The sequence below is a fragment of the Epinephelus moara genome, chromosome 7 (genome assembly GCF_006386435.1).
Source record: "Epinephelus moara isolate mb chromosome 7, YSFRI_EMoa_1.0, whole genome shotgun sequence".
In the NCBI taxonomy this organism is placed as follows: domain Eukaryota; kingdom Metazoa; phylum Chordata; class Actinopteri; order Perciformes; family Serranidae; genus Epinephelus; species Epinephelus moara.
The window spans coordinates 6,008,170-6,024,187 of record NC_065512.1 but is presented as its reverse complement, the minus strand read 5'-3'; the positions used below and the strand labels follow the sequence as shown (position 1 = coordinate 6,024,187).

At 40.1% G+C, this 16,018-nt stretch overlaps 1 protein-coding gene across 3 annotated transcripts in view; it reads right to left on the bottom strand.

Annotated features, from left to right (window-relative positions):
- The window catches only part of tgfbr2l (transforming growth factor beta receptor-like), a 397,772-nt gene that overhangs the window by 361,450 nt on the left and 20,304 nt on the right, over positions 1–16,018 (bottom strand). The window lies entirely within an intron of this gene.

Here is a 16,018-nt window from a genome sequence, read left to right as displayed (position 1 = left end):
ACCAGCTCAGTGCAGAACCTTTTAGGCCAATTAAGTGTTCCAGTCTCTGTAGCAGAATTTGATGGTCAATTGTGTCAAACGCCGCACTAAGATCTAATAAAACAAGTACAGAGACGAGTCCTTTGTCTGAAGCAATCAGAAGGTCATATGTAATTTTAACTAGTGCTGTCTCAGTGCTATGATGCACTCTAAATCCTGACTGAAATTCCTCAAATAAATTATTATCATGGAGAAACTCACACAGCTGGTCTGCGACTACAATATATACATACACATATTAGTATATTAGTAAATATAACAGTTACATTTTGAGTCAGGAGTGAGGTACAGTGGTGTGAAAAAGTGTTTGCCCCCTTCCTGATTTCTTACTTTTTTGCATGTTTTCCACACTTAAATGTTTCCTGTTGAAAAACTGACTTTTAAAACAATTAGAATTATCACCTCAAGGTTGAAAGCAGTCAGGTTTCTCTGACAGTTTCCATCCATGTCTATGAAAACATGGATGCTTCACACACCTTCACCTGACCAAATGTCTCCCCTTCTGTTAGACATTTGTGTGAAATTTTGTCATAATTAGCATATGTATGGAGCTATTTCAATGCTAGGGATGAGGTCACAGTGACCTTGATTTTTGACCACTAAAATCTAAATAGTTCATTGTTGAGTCCAAGTGAATGTTTGTGCCAAATTTTAAGGAAATTCCTGAAGGCCTGCTTGAGATATCACGTTCAGAAGAATGAGAGGACACACGGTCCCACTGACTTTGACCTCTGACCTTCAACCACCAAATTCCAAGTAGTTAATACTTACAAGTGGACGTTGTGCCAAATTTGAAGAGATTTTCTGGTGTTCTTGAGATAGTGCATTCACAAGAATAAGACAGACACAAAGTCACAGTGACCTTCAACCTTTGACCTCCAAATTCTAATCAGTTCAACTTCCCTCCTGGCCTTCTTGAGATATCACATTTATGAGAATGAGAGGGATGCAAGCTCACAGTGACCTTGACCTTTGACCACTAAAATCCAATCATTTCATTGTTGAATCCGAGTGAACGTTTGTGCCAGATTTGAAGGAAATTCCTGAAGGCCTGCTTGAGATGTCATGTTTACAAGAATGAGGGGACACAAGGTCCCAGTGACTCTGACCTTTGACCTTCAACCACCAAATCCAAGTAATTCATTCTTGACTACAAGCGGACATTTGTGCCAAATTTGAAGAGATTTTAAGGTATACTAGAGCTAGCTCTTTCACGAGAATGCTACGGATGAGGTCACAGTGACCTTCAACCTTTGACCATCAAATTCTAAAAAGTACAAATTCCCTCATGGCCTTCTTAAGATATCACATTTATGAGAATGAGATGGATGCAAGGTCACAGTGGCCTTGACCTTTGACCACCAAACTCCAATCAGTTCAATGCGGACATTTGTGCCAAATTTGAAGAAATACCCTCAAGGTGTACTTGGGATATCCCATTCATGAGAATGCAATAGATGAGTTCACAGTGGCCTTGACCTTTGACCACCAAATACTAATGAGTTCATTGCAGAGTCCAAGTGGATGTTTGTGCCAAATCTGAAGGAATTCCCACAAACATCCACTTGGACTTAATGATGGACTGATTAGATTTTGTTGGCCATAGGTCAAAGGTCAAGGTCACTGTGACCTCGTCTGTCTCACTTTTGTGAACGTGCTATTTCAAGAACACCATGAGGGAATTTCTTAAAATTCAACACAAATGTGTTAGATTTTAACAATTTGGTGGCACAGCTGTTGGCCTTGAACTCAGCGATGACCTGATTAAAATTTGGCAGTCAAGGTCACTGTGACCTTGTGTCTGCCGCATTCCTGTGAATTCCCACATTCTCGATATGTTAAGAACCACTTGAAGAATTGTTTTCAAATTTGGCACAAACACCCACTTAAGAATGAACTGCTAAGATTTTGGTGGTTAAAGGTCAAAGTTCAAGGTTACCATGAACTTATCTGTCGTATTCTTGTGAACACGATATCCCAAGAACACCTTGAGGGAATTTCTTAAAATCTGACACCAACATCTACTTGTACTCAAAGATGAACTGATTAGATTTTGGTGGTCAAAGGTTAAAGGTCAGTGTGGCCTTGTATCCTTCTGATTCTCGTGAATGGTATATCTCAAGAACACATCCAGGGAATTTCTTTAAATTTGGCACAAACGCTCACTGGGGCTCAACAATAAACTGATTAGAATTTGGTAGTCAAAGGTCAAGGTCAGTGTGACCTCAAAAAAATATGTTTTGTCCATAACTCAAGAATTCGTACACTTATTATGACAAAATTTCACACAAATGTCTAACAGGGTAAAAATAATGATGATATGACATTTTACATCCAAAAGGTCAACTTCACTGTGACATCATCATGTTTTGAAAAAACACTTTTCTGGCCGTTATTCAGCGTCATATCTCAGGAACAGAGGGGAAGACATTTGGTCAGATACTGAACTGGTGACTCTAATCTTGACACTGTGCTCACTGTATAGATCTTCTGAGTGTGAAGCATCCATGTTTTCACAGACATGGATGTAAACTGTCAGAGAAACTGGACTGGTGGGCGGAGTCAAACAACTGTGAGGCGGTAATTTTAGTTTATGTCTGTGTAGATGCATGTTAAGAGGAGAAATCTGTTCATGTCCAGTATGAACAGGAGCAGTTATTGAAATGAAACCAAAGTTTCATGGAGAAATGTCTCCTTGATAATGACTCAGAGACACCAGACATCTGGATTAAGATTTTCAACTTGAATAATTTGTTTATCTCGATCTGATGTGTGATTTAGGTGTTCCCTTAATTTTTTTGAGCAATAATAATAGTATAAAGTAGCTTAAAAATACTCAAAATTGTACCTTTGTGCAGTACTTGAGTAAATGTACTTTGTTTAATTCCACCACTGAGACAAAGACACACCTGAGTACACTGAAATGTAATGTTAGAGAGTGAAGAGATGTAAAAGGTCATTTATAGCCTAAATCTGATTACTGTGAATGTCTGTCACTACAGGGCTGTGTGCCGTGTCATCTCACGCTGAACGTCAGTACCATTTTGTTTATGACAAGAAGAACATGACTGCAGCACAAAGTTACTGCAGAGAAAATTACACAGACCTGGCCACTTTTGACAACATGGAGGACGTGACCACCGTGGTGAACATGTCAGATCACGCCAAACTGGCTGACTCATTCTCAGTGAGTTCACTTTTGTCTCGTTTTCATTTCAGAGTCATTTTGATAACTGTGTGGATTGAAAGTGTTCAAATCTGATCCTTCATATTACTAATAACTTAGTGTAGTGCAGAAATAGCTCAGTGTTCCTCTCTGAAATGTAGTAGAGCAGAAGTATACAGTGTTTTTAGTGGAAACTTCCCTCATCACGTTTCCTTATTGAGCTGCGGTAAAAAAAATAAGGAGGGAATTTTGTAATAGACAGACTGTACCTTTGGAGGATATCCACAGACAGCTGAAGCCTCATATTAACTTCACATCAACCTTTCAATATGTTTTTACACAGATCGACTGAGTACTTATGTTGAAAGTGCATGACGAGGGGATCTCTTAAAGGGAAGTTTCTGTATTTTCCCACCTGGCTCGTTGTGTCTAAATAACTAATGGGAACAACTTTTAAAACTGGTCCAGTATTAGTCTCTATATACAGACTCTACATTCAGTGAATGTAGAGTCTGTAGGCAAACCCCGGAGATCTTGCCTCCGGAAGAAGAGCAGAAGAGCCCTGGTTTCCGGTTGTAGGCTGTTTGTAGTCCACGTGATATTGACCAATCACGTTTGAGCCGGCTGCAGTTGTTGCCAGGTTAAACGGTCCGTGTGGTGAACTAACGAGGCGGAACATAATTGGCGTCACGGCAAACTCTGAATCCATCGCAATGGTTCAGCATATTTACTCATATATATAAATGGAAGTCGGAAACGGAAATTCGCCTCCTCCGCCCAAATCAAACTGGAATGCCAAAAAATCGGGGGTCTGCCCCCAGAGGCTGTATCACCGTCTGCCGGGAGTCAGACGTCGAATACAGCCGATGGGTTCCGAGAATGGTCCAGTATAGACTCGTTTAGGGCCGACGCCACAATGACATCATTTCATTATCTGGAGGTGCAGCTGCCTCTCCCCCACAGGGCTGGAGGCTACATAGGGGTCTTAAAATGTATTTGTCTTGTTGTGTTATTGNTTCCATCCATAGCAAAACAAACAAGTGTGGTCCTCCTTTGTAAGATTGGCTTCCTGTGACATCATCCATCCACTGAGTGAGAGCATACGGGTCGGCCAGTCTGGTCCCGTCAGTGTTTACTTATTCAAGTAACACTGGCAGTCCCGGAGAGTGAGTGACCTGACATGGTGCGTTGGTAAATTCAGTCTGATGCTCTACACTAAAATGAGCCCTGTTGGTGGAAGAAACGGAGCGTTATATTTCTACATGAATGAACCAACGGTTAAGTTAATCACACATTCACTCCGCTCGGCGCTCTGCTGCTCCGTCTCCAGTGCCAAAAGAGCGCTCTGTCACTCCGAGACTGTGGCGCTCTGGANATTTCTACATGAATTAACCAACGGTTAAGTTAATCACACGTTCACTCTGCCTGGCGCTCTGCTGCTCTGAGAGTGCGGTGCTCTGGATAAACAAACTGTACATTCAGACAGTGCTCTGAATTTTATGAACTGGGAATTGTTTTGCCTCCAGCTAAGCCCCGCCCACCAAAAAACATCGTACTGTTTTCTCACAGTAAAAGCGTCTATTGAGCAAGAGGGCTGCAGCCAACAGTGGCAAAACTGGCTGCAATGTAATGTTGGCGGGCAGTTGAGCACTGTCAATGTTTGTCCACTAAAAGTGTTTGTTTTTGTCACTGATGGGCTCAGATTGTTATTCTAAGTGTCTTGTATCAGAATTGATCCCTACAGAGACAGACTGTTTTGTCAAAGTGTATGATCTTTTTCATTCTACCAGAAACAGCCCCCATATCACCATCACAAAACCCACCTGACTCGATTCAAATAAATTAATTTTAGCGTGTAAAGAGGCAGCATGTTTTCAAATCTATCTGGGTAAATTAAGGGTTAATTTCAACTGAACCAGAGTTGGGGATTGTTGAAAACCTGGAAACCAAGATGAATTTTGTGAGTTTTACTTTGTTTCTGTCTACTTTGAACTAGGTGTGTTTTACGATGATAAAATTACTGTTTATTTAAATGGAGTCTGGTGGATTTGGCGATAGCAATTTTGGGCCTTTTTCTAGTTAAAAAAAAGATCTAGTCTTTAAATAAAAGGTCTTTCTCTGCATGCATCCTTTTAATGATGTTGTTATACACTTAAAATAAAAATCTGATTCTGTCAGTGGCAAGAACAAACACTTTTCGTCGACAGTGCACAATACCCCCAAGTGGTTACACTGCAACCGGTTTCACCACTCAACACTGGACCAGTTTCATAAAGTGCTAAATCGTAGGCAGATAGACTTGTTTGAATTTCTTGAGAATGTTTCACCTTTCATTCAGGAGGCTTCTTCAGCTCTGATGAGAACGTGTTCAAGAAACTCAAGCAGACTCAGAACCTTCACCAACGTGTTGTTGCTATTAGCTACTTAGACACAAAAATGTGTGAAAATGGGATCCAGCTTGAAAAATACCGACGTCACCCTTTAATGTCCAGTATTAACAGCAGGAATGATTACAGAAAGCAAACCTGTTTCAATCTTCATCTGGGCACCTGAATATTGTTTGAAGACAGACTTGAAAACTTGTGAACCTGTCCTTTAAGAGTTTTGCAAAGTGAAACTCTGTCTTAAAATCCTTAAATCCTGTGACAGAGTCATTGAGGATCAAACTGACAGTTTATGTAAAAAATGTTGCTTTGAACAAAAGTTAGAGGAAGGTCCAACTCATTATATCACAATCAAATACTGATTTCAGAAGGCCTGGATAGGACTGTATGATGACCGGTGCAGCTGGAAGTGGTCACTGGCAGACACAAGTTTCTACGAGGATGGAGAGACGGAGTACAGAAACTGGAGTTCTGGACAACCAAACAACAAGAAAGGCGCAGAACGTTGCAGTTATATGACTAGTCTTGGAGAATGGCATGACAGCCGTTGTGGAGACACCTATCCAGCAGTCTGCTTAGATGTCAAAAGTGAGAATATTAACTTAAGTTTTCCTTCTCTGCTTCTTTTTGCCTCTTAGTTTTCATTATTTGAGCCTATGTCAGTCGATCCAGGAAATATTTTTTATTTGCAGCACTCCTCATACAGGTGAGTGTGAGTGTGTTCAAAGTGCTTTAAAGGTGACAGACAATAAAGCTCCGTTTCAGTACAGTACCTTTAGTACCAACAGTAACCCTTCAGACATGGTACCTAGACCCCTGTCTGTTTAGTGTTTCTCTCATCATCCTGGTTTTTGATTTCATATTCTGTTATCTTGTGTACTTTGTCTCTTGAGTTTTCTGTTTGTTTTCCTTGTTTCATGTTGTTTAGCTCATACTTAATCTGCTTCCTGTTTTATTTTGTAGGTTCTCTCCTCGTGTGTCATGTCCGGTTTTACTTCCTGTCTTTGTGTGTTTTCCCACCTGTTTTCTGCCACACCTGTCTCGTTCACAGCTCCACCTTTTAGTACCAGATCTGTGTGCTAGGTACCCCAACAGAGGAGGGACCAAACATGGGGACGGTACAGAACGGTTCCATTGGTACCATCCACAACTTTTCACAGTGGAAACAGTTAAAAAAAAGGGTACCAGACTGCTCGGTGGAAACACAGGTGCAGAGCGTACTAGTGGTTGACTATCAGCTGCAGTCTTTGCAGTGTGTTCATGTGTAACTTGGCAGAGATGTGGCAAAGTAAGGCGACAGGTCAACAGACACCCACCACCAGCCCAACACTGATTGATGGTTGATCATCAGCTCGGTGTGTCAGGGCCTTTCAGAGACATAAGGAGCAGTTATCTTTTGCTGTGCTTATAGGCTTCTCAGAGGTTTCTCAACTCTGAGAACAGATCAAATACACAGAGCTGAGGCTTGATTTTGATCACTGAGAAACATTTCTCACCGTTATCTCAAGAGCTGATTATTTCAGACAAATAACGAGTATGAACAAGTACTGGGAAATGGTCCAAATCTAAGAAATAGGCTGGAGAAAAAGCTTATTTTGAATTTTCCTTTCCTCTGGGTATTTTCAGAGAAATCTGTGACATTTGTCTTCATCAACATCTCCATGACGTGGCCTCAGGCCCAGAGTTACTGCAGAGCAAACTACACAGACCTTGCCAGTGTGAGAGACAGAGAGGAGAACCAAAGGGTACAGGCGCGGATTCCTGCAAATCAATCAGCCTGGATCGGCCTCTTCAGAGATGGCTGGAAGTGGTCGGATGGAAGTAGCTCGCTGTTTACAAACTGGAGAGACAGGAGACCTCAGGGCTCTGCTACTTGCGTGGTTGCATATTTTGCCACGGGTGGAAAATGGATAAACTGGAGATGTGACAGCAAGAGAGCGTTCATTTGCCATAGCAAACGTGAGTGCTAACCAACGATTCAAATAGTATTTAGATTTAGATTCAGGTTTACTTTAGCATCAGATGAGAATAAAACAAAAACAGTACAAGGACAATAAATTTTACCTTTATTGATGCTGATCATCTTCATGGAATTGTTTGTAAAGTTAGCAGCAGTGGTGATTGGCTGCAGAGGAAGTTCATGGTGACTTAATGCTGAAAATATACACAGATGTTACTGTTATTTTATTTATAACATTCTGAAAAATTTCCACAGCTAAACCAACAAAGCAAGTGTTCCGACTGAAGTTTACAAACAATGACTCCTCCCTCAACCTGAATGACCCTGCTGTGGCGGAGGAAATCTTAAAACAGGTGAATCATGTTTTCTGATTTTATGCAACAACAAAACAACCAAATGACTCTGAAAAGCAAATTAAAATAAGACTTGTATTGATCACCACAGAGAAAATTAACGTTACAGCAGTACAAGAAACAGACTGAGAAGCAAACAGCTGAAGAGTTATTAAAATAATACCAGCAAAATAAGAACATTAAGTAAATGACATAACTAAAACTATATACACAATATACATTTTAACTCTTTACATGATATAAACATGACATGACTTGAGCATTGTGCAAATATGTATGTGCAAAAGGGTCGGGGCATTTTCAAAACCAACAGGTTGGCGCCATCTTAGGTAAAACTAGAATTACCGCTCTGCTGTTGTACGCCAGTTTACCTCCATGTCTGTGAAAACTGTCCCGAGAAATGACACTGAGTGATAACCTGTTACACTTGTGTGGAATTTTGTCATAATTAGCATATTAATTCTTGAGATATAGTCAAAAACATGTTTTGTAGAAAGAAGATTTTGCATTCACAAGAATGAAACAGATGCAAGATCACAGTGACCTTGACCTTTGACCAACTAACTCTAATGGAGCGGAGCATTCTTGAGTTCAAGTGGACGTTTGTGCCAAATTTGAGGAAATTCCCTAAAAGTGTTCTTGAGATATTACACACACGAGAATGAAATGGTTACAAGGCCACAATGACCTTTGACCACCAAAATCTAATCAGTCAATCCTTGAGTCTGAGTTGAGGTCTGTGCCAAATTTGAAGAAATTCCATCAAGGTGTACTTGAGATATTACGTTCACGAAAATGCAATGGATGAGGTCACAGTGATCTTGACCTTTGACAACCAAAATGAATCTGTTCATTCTTAAGTCCAAGTTGACATGTGTGCCAAATTTGAAGAAATACCCTCCGAGTGCACTAGAGATATCGCGTTCACAAGAATGTGATGCATGAGGTCACAGTGATCTTGACCTTTGACCACCAAATACGTACCATTTCATTGTTGAGTCCAAGTGGATGTTTGTGCCAAATTTGAAGAAATTCCCTTAAGGTGCACTTGAGATAATACATTCACGAGGATGTGACGGATGAGGTCACAGTGATCTTGACCTTTGACCACCAAAAACTAAAAAGGTCATTCTTGAGTCCAAATGGATGTTTGTGCCAAATTAATAATAAATAAAAGGAATTCCCTCAAGGTGCACTAGAGATATCGCGTTCACAAGGATGCAATAGATTAGGTCACAGTGGTCTTGACCATTGACCACCAACTTCTGATCAGATCATTGTTGAGTCCCAGTGGATGTTTGTGCCAAATTTGAAAGAATTCCCATAAGGTTTTCTTTGATATCGCTTTAATGAGAATGAGACAGATACAAGATGACAGTGACCTTGGCCTTTGACCAACAAACACTAATCAATTCATTCTTGAGTCCAAGTGAACATTTGTGCCAAATTTGACAAAAAATCTCCAAGGTGCACTTCAGATATCATGTTAACAAGAATGAGAATGATGCAAGATCACAGTGACCTTGACCTCTGACCTACAAATTCTAATGGAGCAGAGCATTCTTGAGTTCTAGTGGACGTTTGCGCCAAGTTTGAGGAAATTCCCTAAAGGTGTTCTTCAGATATCGCGTTCACGAGACTGAGAAGGAGACGACATAATGCCTCGGCTGTCGCTGGTGCAGAGGCATAGAAATATATAAAAAGCAGAGTGCTCCCCACATGGAGCTTCCATGAATGAATGAATGAATGAATGAATGAATGAATGAATGAATGGGTACAGTATAACTAACAGTGCAGGATGTGATCTGTGTGTGAGTGATAACGTTGAGGATGTTTGTGTCTCAGCTCAAGCAGAAGCTGAAGAACAAGACGCTGGGTGACAACATCAAACTGAGCTGGAAGAAGCAGCCAGACGGGAAAGTCTTCCAAAAGAAAGAGAAGAGGAACATCAGAAAGGATGAGCTGTAAGGCTGAAGAGTGATTTCTCTTCTTTATGTGACAGGTTAGAGGAACAGAGCTGCAACAATTAGCTGTTTTGATTATCAGTTTGTCCTTTCAGTCGTTCATCAGCCTGGTTCACACCTCTCAGATATGAAGAGTGGATCCTTTTCTTTATCACATATGATCATAAACTTAATATCTTCAGGTGTGGGTTGACTAAAACAAGACATTTTAATCTATCTGTCTGGGTTGTGGGAAATCATAACAGACTTTTTCACAATTATCTGACATTTTATAGATGAGATAAGTTGACACAGAATATAGTTTATAGTGTCAGATACTGCAAAATAAGATGCTTAAAGAAAAGATCTGACTGAAGGCAGCTCCAGTGAAAAAACACCTTTTCAAAATGAGCTTTGATGTTTGAAGAGTTGTTAAAATCTATTTTAATGAGAAAATAAATCTCTATTATTCGAGGGTAATATTCATAAATGTGTGGTTGTCTCCCTGTAATGTGTCACAATATATTAAAAGAGTTAAATGGAAAATAACGCATTTAAGCAAATAAGAAGTTACTTAAAGGTCCAGTGTGATTTCAATGGAATATAATCAGTGTGTTTTCTTTAGTGTTTAATCACCTGTAAATGAGACTGGTTGTGTTTTCGTTACTGTAGAATGAGCTGTGTTTTCCTCATATAAACTGTAACGCTGTGTCTGAGTCAGATTCATTGTATGTGTTCACATATCTGATCAATAAAGCTGATTAATAAAGTTGATTCTGATTCCTGTGAGTTTGAATTTTCACCAGAGGTTCAATCGGCAGCATTTTGTTTAATTTTTACTGCATGTTAATTTCAGTTTCTCTTTTGTTCTGTTATCATAACTCTGCATGATGTTCATTTTCTTTAGATGTTTACACCCTATTTGCATTTGTATTTATTTAGATATTCACTGCTCTGTTAGCATTTCATATTTTATATTTCCCAGCATTTTTCAATTCCTTACTTAACACAGGTTTTACTTTTTCAAAATCAGAATCTGCACCAGCGTCTGTGCATATATTTATCTTTAACTACATTCATTTCATCCATAGATGGTATTCATTATTTCTGTACTGCTCTAACACTTTAATTTAATCACCTTACATCACAACACCTGCACTGCCAATCACCTAAATTTACACCACCATCATCAGCATATCTGCTGTAGTAACAGCTCTCTGTGGTGGTGCTGGGACTAGACTGTCCTCGGTGCTTGTTTCGCATCATGCAAAAAACATCTGATAGTTAAATGAGAGGAGAGGAGACAGCAGCTGGTTTGTTGCTCACTGTCAGCTGAGAGGAGGAGAGGATCACCACTCCGAAGATCGTCTGTTATCAAGCTGAGTCACTCAGAGGAAGATGTGGTGTACAGGTAGAGCGAAGAGACTCAGAACTACAAAGACCATCTGTAGAGAGGAGTGCTCACTTCCAGTTTGTTTGTGCCTCTTGTCATGGCTGAATAACCCCACCAGGGGGCCCCAGGGCACACAAGTTAATTGTCAGATTTTATTATCTATAGTATTCATTTAATGATGATAATAATAATTATTATTATTACTACATATGAATGAATGAATGAATGGAAATTAAATGAATAATTTATAAATAAAGTAGTAGTTCTTCTTCTTCTACTTCTTCTTCTTCTTCTGGTGTGTCTTTATGTGCTTAATGACCTGAGCTGGGTGAGGGTACTGATTGTTTTGCACTGACTGTTAAAAGACTGAAAACACTATAAAAAGAATTGCAATATAAATAAATGAAATGTCTGCCCTTAATGACCTCCTGATTGTGGTGGTTTAGGAATACAAATTTATTTAGGAACATGTATCATACGTTTTGTCATAGGTTTGATTGATTTATGGGAAATGGGACATTGATTTGTGAAAAATGCTCATAACAACGTTCCAGAGCGTTCCTGAAGAAAAGACGCAAATCCTGACATTTAAAAACTAGAACCAGAATGTTTGACATTTTTGCTTGAAAATTACTAAAAAAAAAATGTATTGACCGATCGATTAATTGACTAATTCCTGCAGCTCGACTACAAACTGAACAGCGTTCATTTCATTGACGAAAACCCATGATGAAAATTTTTCATCAACGACCTTTTTTCCAAGACAAAAACGAGACCATGGTGAGCTAAAAATAGATCTTGATAATAAAGACTGAGACAAAATCTATGTTTCACTTTCATTGACGAGACAAAAATGTTTATGGTGGACATTGAAAGCCGAGAACGTGCTTACAGTTATCTTCAAATGCTGCATGAGCGACAGGCTGGTAAACTCCAGTAAATAGTCTGCACCAGGATGTTTCACCAGCCAGCAGAAACAGTTGGAGCGGAGCAGCGTCAGCAGTTGGTGCGAGTTGTGAGCTGTAATTCAGCAGTAAATAATCAGCCGTGTGTGTCTGACTGATTTACAATTTATTAATGGAGAAAATAATTAGCAGATGATCCATAATGAAACTAATCATTTGTTCAAAATGAGCTCCAGCTCCAGCTACAACAGTAAAATCCTGCTTTTACATTAATGTGAGTCAGAATCATCTCATGACATCATTTAAACTTTAACAAGATTTTAGTGATAATAGTTACGCTTCTTTTACTGAAGAAACACTTTCAGTTCTGTAACAGATTGCTTTTACAGTGTGGTGTTAGCACTTCTGCTTCAGTAAAGTACTTCCTCCACCTCTGGTTCCCACACTAACTGGACTGAGACACGAGCTGAATGTGATTAGCTGAGGATGTTCCAGTTTAAGTGAATACTGAAGTGGCCTCTGATGTCTAAATGAGCGATGAAAGGCTGCTCTGTCCATCTGATTAACTTTAATCCCTCTTTTGATCCTTCTCTCTGCGACTCTGCTCATAAAGTGAACTTTGAGTTGGTGAAGATCTGCTTCAAGGTCGGAGAGTTGAATTAAATTCTCCACTGATTTTCTTTGCACTGTAGTATCAGTACTTTCATGTCAGTAAAAGGTCTGAGTGTTTCTTCCACCACTGCTTTAGTCAGTGAAGTCTGTCAGTGCTCTGCATTAGTGTGTTTAAAGCAGTTTGATTTGTGAGCAGACTCTGTGTCATTGTTCAATGATCAGCTCTGAGCAGCAGCTGGAGCTCTGTCGTTATAATAACCGGGCGTTTCTCCTCACGTGTGTCTCTGTTGTGGTCTCTGGACCTTTTCAGACCCAAACGAGAAAATCAGTCGTGTCTCATAAACCCTGCTGCATATTAAAAAGTTCACGCCCCATTCTGAGTTCTAACAACCCCAAAACTTAAAAGACATTGCTGTAAAGTTTTGGTGGTTTTCAGCTTCTCTTTCATTGGTTTCCTCTCTGACGTCAGAGAGTTTAGTTCATCAAGTGTTTATTAGTGTTAAGGAAAAGATGTAAGAATGTAAAAGGCCAGCAGTTTATCCTGAGGGTGGGGCTGAGGGCAGGATCAACAACTTTGCCAGACAGGTTGGACTCAACATCAACACCTCCAAAACAAACGTGATGTGTCGGAGTTGCTTGAGTTTCTTGAAGACGTTTCACCTCTCATCCAAGAGGCTTCGTCAGTTCTATCAGCCTGGTGCAGAGTCGCAGGCTTCAGCACCATTAGAACTAAAGAAGCCTCTTGGATGAGAGGTGAAACATCTTCAAGAAACTCAGTCTATCCAGTTTGGGTACCACTTGAGTCTGTGGAAGACTTCACCCACCTGGACAGCCTCATCAGTAACGACAGCAGGACCCAAAAACACATCGAAGCAAGGCTGAGAAAGGCTCAGGCTGCCTTCTCCCAACTCTCTTGGACCATCTTGGTCCATCTGGAGAGTTGCAGAGTGGTTAAAACCAACACCGTCTCACCAGGACCTCGTCACATATCAACGTTTGGTCATGGACTTCCACATACGACGTGCAAGGTACCCTGGGTGTGTTGGTTGTTGACGTTCTGGGACACTCTGTCAAGTTCTCTTCTTTCAAAATACACTTCCATTTTAACAGGAAATGTAATGTTTACATACAGTCTCTTTCAAAATAAACACACTACGTCGGTACAACACTGTGAAGTTACGTTTTTTTCCTTCAAAAACAAAAAGGTTAGGTTTAGGAAAAAAGAACAGGGTTTGGCTTTAGAATCTTACGGGATGCAAACAGCGCTTTCTCGGTTGAAAGTTGGTATTTGTTGGACTCATCACGCGCCCCACTTGAACTTTCCCCACCCTAACTTTCGTCCTCGTCCAGCCATGTTTCCCCCTGACGCCACCGAGAGCTGTTAAACTATAACGGCAACCACCTGCGTATCATGCCAACGCTTAAGGACACCTTTTCTCGTTGGTTTCTGACACCTCAACTCACTGCCCAAGCGCCAGATTTCTACGACTTCGGAATAAGACCATGTTCTCAAAACAGACATGATGAGAGTGGAAGCCTCCGACGAATTTTGAGAGCATAAATAGAGAGATGTTGGGCTTTTAAAATGATGATCAGTGAGTGTGTGCTCGTAACTCAGCCCTTAAACCTGTCAAACACTAGTGGAGAAAGGACAGTTTGGAAGTGTGCAGAAATTATTTGTAGTTGTAGAAAAAATAGTCTAAATGGGATTTTTATACGACCTATCGCCTTTATTATAATTTCTGATACATGCATTAGCCTCAGGGAATTAAAGATAGATATAGAAAACATAATGAATAAAAGTAATGACTAAAATGTCATGAACTTTTGTTGACTAAAACTATGAAGGATAAAAATGACTAAAGTGTGATTAAAACTAATGAGCTTTTTCGTCTCAAAACTGAGGGTGCTTTCACACCTGCCGTTTGGTTCGGTTCAATCAAACTCAAGTTCGTTTGCCCCCACAGTGCAGTTCGTTTGGGCAGGTGTGAACACAGCAATCACACTCAGGTGTGCACGAAAACAACCGGACCGAGACCTTCTTGAAGAGGTGGTCTCAGTCCGGTTACAATCAAACTCTGGTGTGGATCATTTGTGGTGAGAACGTGTTCAGAAAACTGTACCTGAGTCTTGTCATCGCTCCACAGATCTGATGTTTTTGTCTCTTCACTTTGGGTACGTCATCATTTATTCACTGAATCTGACAAGAGAAAAACTTTAGTTGTGACACTTGAACATTTTTCGAATTTTCAGAATTTATGCAAAATTTAAAATGTGTCTAAAACAAATGGATGGAAATGTACTTACAGATAGAATCAACAAGTTTAAATCAAATACAGGAAACAACTTTATTACAAAACAAACAACATAGTTTGGAGACACTGTGTTTTCCATCCTTTAGTGGTTTTCTGTTTTTTTCTGGGTGGAAAAGTATTTTAATCACTGGATCAGTGTTCATATTCAGTTCCTGACGTTTGAAAACATTTCTACCAAAACTGTGTAAAGTTACATCAGGTCCAGTTTTTTTTGCCATAATATATTTTTAACCAAACACAATTCCAGGACAGATCTCTCTCCTGTTTATTCATACATGTAGGTTATAGTGATGCTAATCACAGTAGCTATTGAAGAAAAATACAACAATAAAATGGAGACCAGCTCCGACAACATGAAACACTTTCATATAGAACAGTTTGAGTTTGTCTCTGCCAGCAGAACGATGACTGATGTCCTCAGTAGAGAAGATCTCAGGTGAATGTCCTCCACTGCTCACTCTCCATTTGGGACTAAAGTGAGTTCATCATTTAAGGCACAAAGTCAGTCTTTGGTGATTTCTGTCCTCTCTGGTCCTCAGACGTCCCCCAAAGGAAACATTTAGCTTGATGATAATCGTACTGTCTGTTTGTTGGATCACAGCGGCTGCGTTCACACTGTCAGATCATTACTGGCTTTATCTTTTCACCTGGTCGGTCCACCACTTTGGCCCAGAGTTAAATATCTCAACAACTATAGACCCTTTTAGGGCCGATGTCACGATGACGTCAGTTTGTTATCTGGAGGTGCAGCTGCCTCTCCCCCACAGGGCTGTAGGCTCCATCGGAGTCTTAAAATGTGTTTTTCTTGTTGTGTTATTGGAGCCAGAATAGAAGGAGTCATGGCTCAAAACCAGCCGCCACTGCCCGTCAACAAAAACAAAGATGGTTAAATGTGATAAGACCAAAGGACTGGACGGAGGCCATCATCAAAAATGCTCACATGTGCAG